Raw genomic sequence first — 13,768 nt, 5'->3', positions numbered from 1 at the left:
TGTTCTTTCTTTATATAAATTGTAAAAAATACGGAAAATACACCATTTTCCAGAGCCAACCGTTTCAACACCACTTGTCTGATTCCAATGCGTAATCAATTTTGTACAACTTTGGAGGCTCTCCTCTGCACTATATAAGGCTCAAAGCCCTAAACCAAGCAATATGTCCGGGAGATTTCCGCGTGGCATGGTCGTTTTTTGTTCCGGCGATTTGTTTCTTTTTGTATATAAACTGCTTAAAAAGCACCATTTTCTTCAGCTAACCGTTTAAACAACCACTTGTGTCATTCCAATGCAGATTCGATTTTGAACAACTTTGGAGGGTCTTCTTTTCACAACATAAAGCACAAAGTGCTAACGGAAATATATGTCCTTGGGAATTCCGCATGGCATGGTCATTTTTCTGGACAGGCGATTTGTTCTTTCTTTATATAAATTGTAAAAAAAATCGGAAAATACACCATTTTCCAGAGCCAACCGTTTCAACACTATTTGTCTGATTCCCATGCGGATTCGATTTTGTACAACCTTGGAGTGTCTTCTTTGCACAATATAAAGCCCAAAGCCCTAAGGCAAGTAATAAGTTCTAGAGATTTCCGCGTGGCATAGTCGTTTTTTGTTCCGGCAATTTGTTCTTTTTGTATATAATACGTTTGAAAAAAAAACATTTTCCAGAGCCAACCGTGTAAACACCATTTGTCCGATTTCAATGCGGATTCGATTTTGTACAACTTTGGAGGGTCTTCTCTGCACAATATAAGGCCCAGAACCCTTTCCCTAGCAATAAGTTCGGGAGATTCCTGCGTGGCATGGTCGATTTTTGTTCCGACTATTTGTTTTTTTTGTATATAAACAGCTTAAAAAGCACCATTTTCTTGAGCCAACCGTTTCTACACCAATTGTCCGATTCCAATGCGGATTCGATTTTGTACAGCTTTGGAGGGTCTTCTCTGCACATAATAAAGTCCAAAACCCTTACCCAAGCAATAAGTCCGGGAAATATCCGCGTGGCATGGTCGTTTTTTGTTCCGACAATTTGTTCTTTTTGTATATAACACGTTTGTAAAACACCATTTTCCAGTGCCAACCGTGTAAACACCATTTGTCTGATTCCAATGCGGATTCAATTTTGTACAACTTTGGAGGGTCTTCTGTGTACAATATAAAGCTCAAAGTCTTAACCCAAGTAATATGCCCTAGAGATTTTCGCGTGGCATCGTCGTTTTTGGACCCTCGATTTGTTGTTTTTTTTCGCTCTATAACCGTATATCGACTCAAAAAAGAAACATCTTTGAGACGACATTCTTTTAAATCTGACATAGACATTATTTCTATACACTATAAAAATGAAAGTAAGTTTAGTATGACACAAAAAATTCCTAACCGAAAAAAATATGTCCGGGAGATTTCCGCATGGCATGTTCATTTTTTTGGGCCGGCAATTTGTTCTTTCTTAATATGTCCTATAGATTTCCGCGTGGCATCGTCGTTTTTGGACCCTCGATTTGCCTTTCTTTTGCTTTATTACCGTAAAACGACTGGAAAAGCAACATCTTAGAGACGACATCCTTCTAAAACTAAACTTATTTCGATACATTATAAAAATGAAAGTAAGGTCAGAGTGGCATAAAGCGCACTTTTGAGAAGTTTCTTATAGGAAATGAGGTCATACACGGTAAGTTATTACTAAATGAACGCTATGTTCTTAAAAAAATACAGAGAATCGCAGGTGACACGCGAAAATCTCCTGCACGATTTGCTTAGTTGTGGACATTTTGTCTTATACTGCCGTAAGAAAAACCATTCAAACTGACACAAAAACGGATCTGCAACAGAATCAGTATAATAGTGTTTTCGCGGATGGCTCGAGAATTTGGTGTTTGAAACGAATTTTGTATACAGAAAGAACAAATGGCCGGTCCAAAAAAAACGACCATGCCACGCGGAAATCTCTTGGATGTTTTACTTGGGTTAGGGCTTTTTGTCTTATATTGCCGTCAGAAAACCCTCCAAACTGATACAAAAACGAATCTGCATCGGAATCAGTGAAATGATTTATTCACGGTTGGCTGGAGAATATGGTGTTTTTACGATCTTTATAAACAGAAAAAACAAATTGCCAGTCCAGAAAACGACCGTGCCACGCGGAAATCCCCTGGCCGTTTCGATTTGTTGAGGGCATTGTGTCTTTTATTGCCGTAGGAGACCCTTTAAACTAATACAAAACGAATCTGCAAAGGAATCAATCAAATGGTGTTTTCATGGTTGGCTCGAGAAAATGGTGTTGGAGGGAAATACGGACAAGGGCAAATCTAGATGCCTGCTCTATAGTGCTATAGTGGGGACACAATGAAACCAATTACCCCCTAGATGGAAACAATATGACCACAGGGCTGTAATTTGGTCAAATTTGGTAGAGGTCCTTTTTCTGCAATTAAAATATGTTAGGCACTGCAAACTTTTTTATCAAAATTCTTCCGAACATTTTTGTTGCTTGTTTCGTTATTTATTGGAGAAATTAGTTTATTATGTTATACCACAATGTGTTAAGGTTACATGTTGACTTTTTCATTTTTATTGATGGAGAAAAGTTTCAGTTTCCCCTCTCTACAACAATCTATACATCTTGGGTAAACGTAACGCGTTTATTTAAATGTTAAATAATTGAGAAGCCATTAAGGTGCGTGATTGGCAATATCTAGCCCAAACACTGAAACTTTGAAACTGGTAAGAAACAATTACTTATACAGTTTTTGAAAAAATTCATTTTCCAGGTTTAAGGATATATGAATTAACTGTTTCAATTGAAATTCATTCATTTCATTTTTATATACTGAGTAGATGGACAGCATTTTTTTCATAGGCCAGTCAGACAGTTATTAAAGTGTCATTATTCCTCTATCAAGGGTATATAGTCAACTGTGTGTGAAAGTCTAAATAAATTTTCAACTCCTTTCAATCTAATAATTTACTCTGCATAAACGATAAATAACTTATGTGGCCCAAGAAGGTTTCTATACATATCCACCGTAATTCAACGGTAACGTTTTGTTTATAACAGTGGGGCAGTCTTTTTATATTTACAGCAGATTTACATTTTATTACAAAAACTCTTGGTCATTCACAATTTTAACAGTAAATCGTTTGAAAAATATAAAGTCTCAGAAGAATTTGACAATGAAAAATTGAGCATAATGTCACTTAAGGACGTTTTCGGGAGTTTTCATATAGACAGAAAGGCAAAATTAAAACTGTTCAATAGAATTTCTTAAACTTGGCATGTTGTTAGAATATGATAACAGAAACATTTTAAAGGAAAAAAAACTTTTTTTCGCTTAAAATGTTTCTGTCAACATGAAAGTTTAAAGAAATTATATTGAACAGTTTTAATTTTGCTTATACAAATGTATGTCTATATGAAAACTCCCGAAAACGTCCTTAAGAAAATTTTACGGGCCTGTCCCAAGTTCTACTAGTCTTGGGCCTCATACCGAGGAATTCAAGTATCTTTTATTTACAGGTCTGAGGAACGAATAGTAAAAAAAACAAATGGCAAGTGTGGCCATGGATTGCATAATTTAACTCTGATCATACTTAAGCAAAAGAACTGTATACCATTTTGGTAACTAGAATAAAAGGAAAATGCAATGCAATATATCATGTATAAAATTTATTGTTATGCCATAAAGCATTACATGGAAGCATCATAAAACAACAACAACAACTGCCCATTGAAAAGCAATAAAATATGATATAAAACTTTCATTTCAGTTTTCGGGTATTCGAAAAAAATAAACTTATTTTCTAGGTCTACAAATTTTTTCACAAGTATTTCAAATATTGATAAAAACATAAGAAAAATAGAATTTAGGTATTCTTATGATATATTTCTGGAAAAACAAAATGTTGATACAGCTCTAAAGTGATGTATCATGTATCATGAATATTTTTTATATGATGAATAATAATATTTTCTTCTAGAACACTTTATTTATCTGTTATATATATAGATATGTAATATCGGATCATATATCTAGCATTTACCAACAACATCCATATAATATTTTTTCATGGTTTGTTTTGAAGTATGATACTAAAAATCAACATAATTATTTATGGTATGACAGATCTTCCATTATAGACCAATTCACTTTAAAAGTGCATGCATATGGCTAATTAAGGAACAATAAATATAAATGTATCAATAAACATACAGTACTGTATGTGTACTTATATATATATATGATCTATAACAAGAGCTGTCGGTAGGACAGCACGCTCGACTATTCTAAGTGCTTGATAGTAAAAGAGCCTTGATAATGTTAAATTTTTTAAGATCACAAAAGGTCTAAATTTTTTTTAATAAATTCATGTTATAGGCCTTAGAGAGAGTCTTATTATACAGTATTGGCTTGACTATTCGGAAGGTAATGTCACAAGGTTGTTTTATTGAGTATAATAATATTAATTACCTATGAATACATAAATTTGACAGAAAAGGTACAAAGGCTTCTAATTAAGATGTTTTATCAAGTAAATCACTGCTTTATTATTAAGAATGCATAAAATTGTCCCCAAAAAAGGCACAAACCCTTCAGTAGTAATTGAGATAACAGCTTACATGCAAAATTTTACCATGAATTTCTAAGTTGAAAAAGGGGAGAAAAATCAGCCTAAATGCAAGATAGAATTATGGATCTTTGTCAGTGACCTACAATTATGACCCTAAATGCATATGTGAAGTTTTAAATAAATATCTTTAATAGTTATTGAGATATGTAAAACTTGCATGTAAACATTAACCAAGAGACTAAGTAGAAAAGGGGATATGAATCAGCCTTAATGCAAGATAGAGTTATGGAACTTGGTCAGTGACATACAATTATGACCCTCCAATTATGACCCTAAGTGCATGTGTAAAGTTTCAAGTAAATATCTTTGAAGACCTTTAACCTTTAACCAAAATTTCTAAGTTCCAAATGCGCATAATTCTGTCAATATTGTAGGCAGAGTTATCCAACTTGTCAATCTGATGTACCTTGTTACTATAAATAAGTATTGTAAGTTTCAATTGAATATCTCAAGCAATAATTGAGATATTTGACTTTACAAAAAACTTTAACCAAAATTTCTATGTAAAAAAGGGGCATAATTCTGTCAATATTGTAGGCAGAGTTATCTAACTTGTCAATCTGATGTAACTTGTTACTATAAATAAGTATTGTAAGTTTCAATTGAATATCTCAAGTAATTATTGAGATATTTGACTTTACAAAAAACTTTAACCAAAATTTCTAAGTTAAAAAGGGGCATAATTCTGTCAATATTGTAGGCAGAGTTATCCAACTTGTCAATCTGATGTACCTTATTACTATAAATAAGTATTGTAAGTTTCAATTGAATATCTCAAGTAATGATTGAGATATTTGATTTTACAAAAAACTTCAACCAACGCAGACGCCGACGCGGACGCTGACGCCGACGCCGACGCCGGGGCGACTACAATAGCTCTCATATTCTTCGAATAGTCGAGCTAAAAATGAGCGGGACAGTGAGCTCGACTATTCTCAAATCTTAAAAATATACAAGAGGCTTATAGGAATTTTTTCAGTTCAAAAAGGGGAATTATTTAGTACAAATCTACACTAGAGTTATGGGAATTTATCGGTGACCTACAGTATTGTCTTACACTCAAGATCCTCAAGCCATCTCTGATGTTTCAACTGTAAAAGCAAGGATTAAACATTCAGTTGCCTGTCATATGAAAGTTTTTCAGAAAGCCCAAAATCTATCAATATTCAACCTTAAGTCATGGGACTTTTATATGTATTATTGGATGCTTGTCTAAAGTTGGAACCAAAGCCATGAAAATGTAAATGACATATATCCCTGATAGTACTAGCACAAAAATGTGTAATATTATGTAATGTTTTTCGTGTGTGTTTCTAATTTTCAATTTATTTGCAATCATGAAAAAAATTGCTGAATTCAAAATGGGGAACTACTATTACAACTCAAATCTTTATCCTTAAAAACAGTGCAGACACTTGTGCAAAAAAAGGCCTCCTCATTATTTGAACAGTGAATTTCTTCAAAATATAATTAGAATAGCAGTTTCTCTTAATTTAAAATGTAAATACTGTCTTTCGTATTATAACTATATACATGATATTTGTTTTACTAAATACATATTCTCAATACCCGAGTTAAAACTAGAAGGGATTTTGTCACAAAAACATGACTCCCAAAACTATGTAGCCAGTAGCTTGACCAGTGAAAGCGGGACAATTTTTTTCTATTTATAGCTCTGACGGCCATTTTGTGCAGGGAAGCAGAACATACCGGTATTGTGCACAACTAGGGATGGTACTGATCACTACTGTAAAGTTTGGTTGAAATCCAACCAGTAGTTTGACCTGTGACGGGCGGACAAGCTTAATGCGGACGGACGGACAGACAGATGGCGAAGGAAAAAAACATGTCTCCCAAAAATTTTGGGAGACATAATTACAAAAAAGTAATATAAAATACTAGAATGGTTTATTGATAATGTTCTATGTTCATAATCAAGGAAACAAAAGTAATTTGAACATACATACATTGTACCCTTAAATATTTATATACCACGATTCCCTTACATCACCCCCACCACCCACCTGTCCCACTCCTTCACTTTATAATAAGGATAAAATATGACCTTGACCCGAGATAAGATTTGAACTTAAAATAGATTTTCTTTTTTAACTCATGGTGACATTGACCTAAATACAAAAGTCAAATTCTATAATTTATTAGATAGGTATAAGGGGAAAAATATTAATGCAGATATGTTAAAATTAAATTTAAAAAATATATCAAAAAATAGACAATATTCAGCGGAATTCTCCTAGTGATGTGTTATGTTCAAATATACATGTATACTTGTTCATAATACATATACAAAAAAAAACATTTCATATTGCAGAACTATATAAAGGGATTTTTAAGGCAAAGTATATACATATAATAAAGTTATATGTCATATATAAAAAAAAAGACAAAATATTTGCATAAAAATGTTTTCGACAATATATATAAAATTACAGTCAAGATATATACAAAAAGTCATGCCCAAAAATGGAAAATTAAACACACAATATATATACCGGTAATTATTCATGTGCCAAAAAAAATGATATCTCTCTCAAACAATCCATGCAGAATATAAAAAAAATCAAATTTTTCATCCTTCAAAAACTTAACCATAATTTCCATATTGTAAATGGAACACATGTACACACATATAATGTATAAATAACTTTTCCCTTATGCAAAAATGAAGACATCTCTATCCATATGGATTGGTTTAGCTCACTGGGGTTCTAACAATTTAGTATAGAGACTGGCTTACATTGATGGCAAACAAAATTTGTCAGAAAATCCAGATGATTTTTTTTTTCTTTTCAAAAGAAAGAAATTTTTATAAAAACAACTTGAGGTCGATAGCATGAACTCATCTGTTGCATGGGCAATGCAAAGATAGTTGAAAATCACTGTAGCTATAAAACAAGTTTGGAATGTACAGTATTTCAAGATGAAGATGAGAACATCTTGTGATCTTAAACTAATAATTTGAATATAATTTAACTCGTTAATAAATTAAAAAATATAATAATTTGCATTTCGAAGTATTAAACTAAACTTCAGATATGAAAATTTTGATGAATATGTGATCCCCGGACCTAAAATGTTTAACCTCCATTACTTCTTTTCTTGTCCTTTAAATGCTGTAAATGCTACAAGGTGGGAGTGTAAAAAACTTTGCTTGGTGATGCTAATTAAACCATAACCTGCTGGAACAAAAGAGATTAGCCTTTTTTAATTTTGTAATTAAAATCCCTAAAATTACAAATGGACTGTTCCAAATTTAAGGAAGGACAAATCCATTATAAATTCAACAGGTCAACGGCTAAAAGCTGACATAAATGTTGCATATTAGTAAATGTTGCATATAAACATAATAATATAAAGAACTTCTTTATAATATAAAACATGCTATTGCACCAGATAAAATATTACTCTACGTATCAGTTTCTCATAACCATAGTATCATATAAACTTGGTAATATCATATATAAACATGGTAATATTTTATAAACATGGTAAAATATATTATCACAAGACTTACTGTGTATTAAATATAGTATACCCTTTTGTTATATATATATATATACATATAAGATTTCTGATGAAAAAATACAGCCATTTTCAATGAATGAAATAAATGTACATACACCGGAATACCATGTTGTTCCCAATCAATGACCCCATTCTTATTTGCACCATCTACCATATTTTACAGAAGAAATTTCTTACAGTAAATTTCATCCGTAATTTAACAGCAATTGAATATACATATATTTCAATGAAATACATTAAGTAATACAAATTAATCAAAATTCATAATTTATATTTATTTATTTATATTTTATAAATTTACTAACATATTTTACCGCACAAATGTAGAGCTCTTATAAGTGCCTCCAACCCCTTTTGAAAAATGCATGCCAGGGCGGTATTTCAAACTATAGTTTGTTTCAATCATTACATAAAAAACATTATAATCATAACCTTTCAATGGCTTTTCTGGACATTTGTTTCTGTTTTGTTCGGAATTCTGTACACAATTTACAATAATAAAAACAAAAATTACACATTTTACACAATCCTGATGGATTGAATTGCACTTATTGATTGTACGTTTTTGGGGGAATACAGATATATAAAATTAACTGTAATAATACAACTGATCACAATAGAACACTTGTATATACAAATATATTCATATAATATCTATAACCGATTGTATTTATGACATGAAAAATATTCTTCCTCAATTGGACTATAACAGAATAAGCTGAATACCATATCATGTAAAAATATTGAGGACTATTGTTAACAACATTAAAGGCACATTATGCTTCAGAAACGAATAAATTTGTCCTTCTATAAAAAAGCCAAACATAAGTTTTATAACATTCAAATAACGGTTTTAGAGCATGTTAGATGCATATGATCTGAAGGAAGTATCTTTGAATGTGAAATTTCTTGTAATGAAAAGTAGCAAAATGTAAACAAAGTAGTACATTATTTATTTTGACTTCTACAAAATCACTCTAAATGTACTACTTGTCAAAAAACAACAGAAGCAAAAGTTAATTTAGGTACTTGGCCGATGACTAAATATTTTAAAAATTACTAGTAAAACAAATCAACAAAATTAAAAATCTTTTGAGAAATAGAAATAAAAGATTTTCTGCATAAAAGCGGGTCTTTAAAAGATCTATTTCATGCATTAAAAGAAAACTTATGTGCCATGTGCCTGGACCTATATGATATATGGAAATTATTTACAACATTATAAAAGTATATCTAAAGTCAATTATATGATCTTTAACTAGTCATGTGATAGAAAATAAACAATATTGTCAGCTCATATAAACTTTATGAAATATCATAGATTAATTTAAGTTTTTACAATAAAAAGATTCAGAAATCTATGATCTATGAAATCAAAGTTTCATGAATCAAAGATTCATCTAAAATCAAAGTTTCAGTAATAAAATATTCAGTAAGCAAAGTTTGTTTGTTTGTTTGAATTGGTTTTACGTCACACCAACACAGTATAGGTCATATGGCAACGTTTCAGCTTTACTGGTGGAGGAAGACCACCGATGTTCTGTAAGCTATCTGGATAGCTTCATCACATGAAAGAAACCATAGTCCCTGTCGGGATTCAAACCCACAGCGGTTAGAGGCAAGTGGTTTGAAGTCAACGACCTTAACTACTCGGCCACAGACACCCCTGAGTAAGCAAAGATTCACAAATCAAAGATTCAGTAATCAAAGATGCAGAAATCAAAGATAAAGTAATTAAAGATTTAGTAATTAACAATTTCAAAGATCAATAACTGATATTTGATAATCAACAATTCAATAATTTAAGATTTATAAAAATCAATTACAGATTCAGTAATCAAGTATATCAATTCAATTCAATCTGATATTTGATAGTCCAAGATACAATCATCTAAGATTCAGTATTAAAAGATGGCATCATTAGACGTGACGGTAAATCATTTCATTTTATGTGTACAACAGTTTCAGACAACATATAAATGTTTAATTCTTTGGTATAAAGTCTGGTGGATATCAGAATGTATTAGTCCATTTGAATTTACATTGGTATATATAAAATGCTTGTATCACATGATAAAATCATGAACTCAATAAATTCTTAAACACTATGACAGGACATTGTTACAAAACCATATTTTTTAATCACAAAATCTTTATACATGTATGTGTCAAGGGCAAATCATTTTGTAAAAATTAAAAAGTTTGGTTGTCATTTGTTGAAATGTAGGAATTGCAAATATCAAGGAAGAAACTGTTTCAGTCCATACCCCTACCAGATAATGTTCTAGTAAAAAACCTATAGTAATATAGCAATTTTCAGAAAAAAATAATCATTACTTCTTGTGGCTCAAAACAATCACATGATTCCATTAAAAGCAGCATTCCTCCAGATTCATGCTTTATGAAAATGTTTATCTGATGAAATATCTTATAAGAATTTGTAAGGAAATTTTAAAGATTTTTAACAAATAATATCTATGTAATTTGATATACATGAACAGTATATAAAATATTTCACTGTTATTTTTAGTAGGTTTGGAGACCATTTCATGTTTGCCCTACTCCCTTCTAATAAAATAAACTGACAAATTTCCTTCATCCTTGGTATTCTAAAGTCATTTTAAATACAATATAAACAAAACAATTTCCATTCACAGACAGCAATCAAAAAAGCTTTATACACTTAAACATAGATATAATACATTTAACTGGCACTGTGACAGTCTTCAATGCAAAATATTATTTTAATGGCAAACCCTGAAAATGTATCTGCTCAGTAAAATATACAAGTAGTACATGGCTAAGCATGGCTTACAATGACTGGTACATTTAGGCCTGAAAATTATTTGAGCCGCTTCACGACAAAACCAACATAATGGGTTTGCGACCAGCATGGATCCAGACCAGCCTGCGCATCTGCACAGTCTGATCAGGATCTATGCTGTTCGCTTACAAACTCTAGAACAAGTAGAAAAACTGATAGCGAACAGCATGGATCCTGATCAGAGTGCGCGGATGCGCAGGCTGGTCTGGATCCATGCTGGTCACAAACCCATTATTATGTTGGTTTTGTCATGACGAGGCTCATTTTCTTTTGCATATCACACTGGATTTTCTAATATTTGCACTAAGGCTGGAAACTGTAATCTTTCAACCCACTAGGTATAAGATGAGGGGCATGCATTAAATAATGTCTTTCTAAGGCCTTTAAGAATGAACCACGTGCTTAAGATGAGGTTGACACTGAAGGTGTAATTTCATACGCTACTATAATTTTGCTTTATGAAATTATGTAAGTTATTTCTTATTGAACTCTAGTAAATATGTAACATATACGAAAAAAAAAATCAAACAATGGCTGTCATCAAAGACAGCAATATCAGGCACTTTGTTAACTGTTTAGCTGAAACTCAGCTGTACTGGCAACCCTGAAGCCAGACATTCAAGTCTGTACCGCAGCAAAAGTAAGATTCTTATAGTCTGTCTTTATAAATGGTGAATATATACTCAATGTCGAGATCATATCATAATGGTTGAAATCCTGGTAAACTAGAGAATGGTTCACTTGCTGAAAATGAAGAAACAACAAAAAATTACTAAAAGTCACTTCCAGATAATCTTATTATTGGCAAAAATAAAAAATCTCTGATTTGTCCTTTAGATTATATAGCACATGCACAATACACAAGTCGATAAAACTGGTTGAGTTTTTAGTGACACTGACAATGTTAAGGTCATATGCCGACCCTGCAGTTTGACTGCTGGAGAATGGTCTCAAATAAATCTCTGTGCATTATTTCACAAACAAACAGGCACCCAAGTACAACCACTGATTGTCCATATGCTAGCTGGATAGGTTCTCCACATGGAAGAATCTCAAAAGGCCCTGTCAAGATTTGAACCCACTGCACTAGAGTGCTTCCAATAACAAAAAGTAACAGTTTTTTTAATAAATAAGTAATAATGTATTTAACACTAAATTCAAAATGCCTGTATGTTGGCAAAATTACGTGTATGATACCCAAAGCGAAAATGGTAGTCTTTGGCTTTAGGTAAAATATCACCAATATATTTTAAATTTTGTATGCTTCATTAAAATGGATCCATAATACTAAAGGTTCAGACTAACACACTTGTGACAAAACCCACAAACAGTCGAGAAAATTCTTTACTTTCTAAAACTCTAATGTATATAGAACTTCCGTTGTCCACAAATTTAGCTTTTTTTTTACCATTATCATTTTATCAACATCAAATAATTGTTCAATGACAATTCAGGATGAACTGAACTTGATACAGATTCTGTTCTAACAAGCAGTGGGATCAGATATACTTACACAATATGTTTTCTGGTACCCTAAGAACACTGTCTTCTATAGACTGTACATTTGATGAATCATTAGTTATCCAACCTGGCTGTATCCATGTATCCCACTGTAATAATATTTACAACAACTAAATTCAGTTATAATCAGGACAGAAAATGTTGATATAAACTCTGTGCATTATTTCAGGCACAAATATGGGTACCTGAGTAGAACCACTGACCTTCCGAAAGCTAGCTGCATAGTTTCCTCACATGAAAGAATTCAAAGTCCCTTACAGGATTTGAACCCACAGCAATGAGGGGCTAGTGGTTTGAAGTCAATGACCTTAACCATTCCCCCACAGACTCTCCAATGGCCAAATTTGAGCCCACAGTGGTAAGGAGCAAGTGGTTTGAAGTCAATGACCTTAACCATTCCACCACAGACTCTCCAATGGCCAAATTTGAACCCACAGCAATGAGGGGCTAGTGGTTTGAAGTCAATGACCTTAACCATTCCACCACAGACTCTCCAATGGCCAAATTTGAGCCCACAGTGGTAAGGAGCAAGTGGTTTGAAGTCAATGACCTTAACCATTCCACCACAGACTCTCCAATAGTAACTAATTAAATACTTATCTATTTTTGTAACATGATTTCATAAACACTAAATAAACTCTTTTCTATACACATATCATACAGTTTATATCAAAATTATTTTATTTTAGAACAATATTAAGTGCCACAAACCTGTTTATTTTTTTCGACAACTATCACAGATATAGGAACAATTAACTCAAATTTTTCCCCATTGCCAAGGTAAACTGTCAACAGTATTTGATATTCACACTGAAATACAATTATCAAAGAATATAAAGTACATTGTACATGTACGGCCGATTCAGACAGAAATCATGCAGGATCACTAGCTAAGAAACTGGTATTTACTGGTTAGTTATCCAGGAAAGCTGTATACATTGTAGGTGGACTACCTGCCAAGATATGACAAAAATGGATTAAAACTGTTGTAGAAATCAGATAAACAATCAAGCAGGTTATCAAATAAAGAAAAATCCATTTGTGATCCTCGATGTATTATTTCATGTACAATATGGCACTTGACAGAACCAATTGCATTAGTGACTTAAAAGTCTTCATACAACAGTTAAACTAGCTGTTAAACAGTTAACATAACTGTTGAACGTCTGACGCTATCTTATTTTCGTGTGCCTCCATGCTTCTTTGAAAACAGTTGAAAGATGACTGGTTTTCTTATGAACTTAT

At 32.2% G+C, this 13,768-nt stretch overlaps 1 long non-coding RNA gene across 1 annotated transcript; it reads right to left on the bottom strand.

Moving 5' to 3' along the window:
* Positions 1-11,228: 11,228 nt before the first annotated feature.
* LOC132737916 (uncharacterized) lies at positions 11,229-13,336 on the bottom strand. The gene is made up of 3 exons (XR_009626797.1): positions 13,235-13,336; positions 12,516-12,612; positions 11,229-11,746 (listed from the first exon to the last, which is right to left on the bottom strand). It is a non-coding gene; the product is annotated as an uncharacterized LOC132737916 (long non-coding RNA).
* Between the last annotated feature and the right edge of the window lie 432 nt (positions 13,337-13,768).

The sequence above is a fragment of the Ruditapes philippinarum genome, unplaced genomic scaffold, assembly GCF_026571515.1.
Source record: "Ruditapes philippinarum isolate M1 unplaced genomic scaffold, ASM2657151v2 ctg3495_1_1_1_1, whole genome shotgun sequence".
NCBI lineage: Eukaryota > Metazoa > Mollusca > Bivalvia > Venerida > Veneridae > Ruditapes > Ruditapes philippinarum.
Note: the sequence above shows the minus strand (reverse complement) of the source record. Positions and strands in the feature narration are given on the sequence as shown.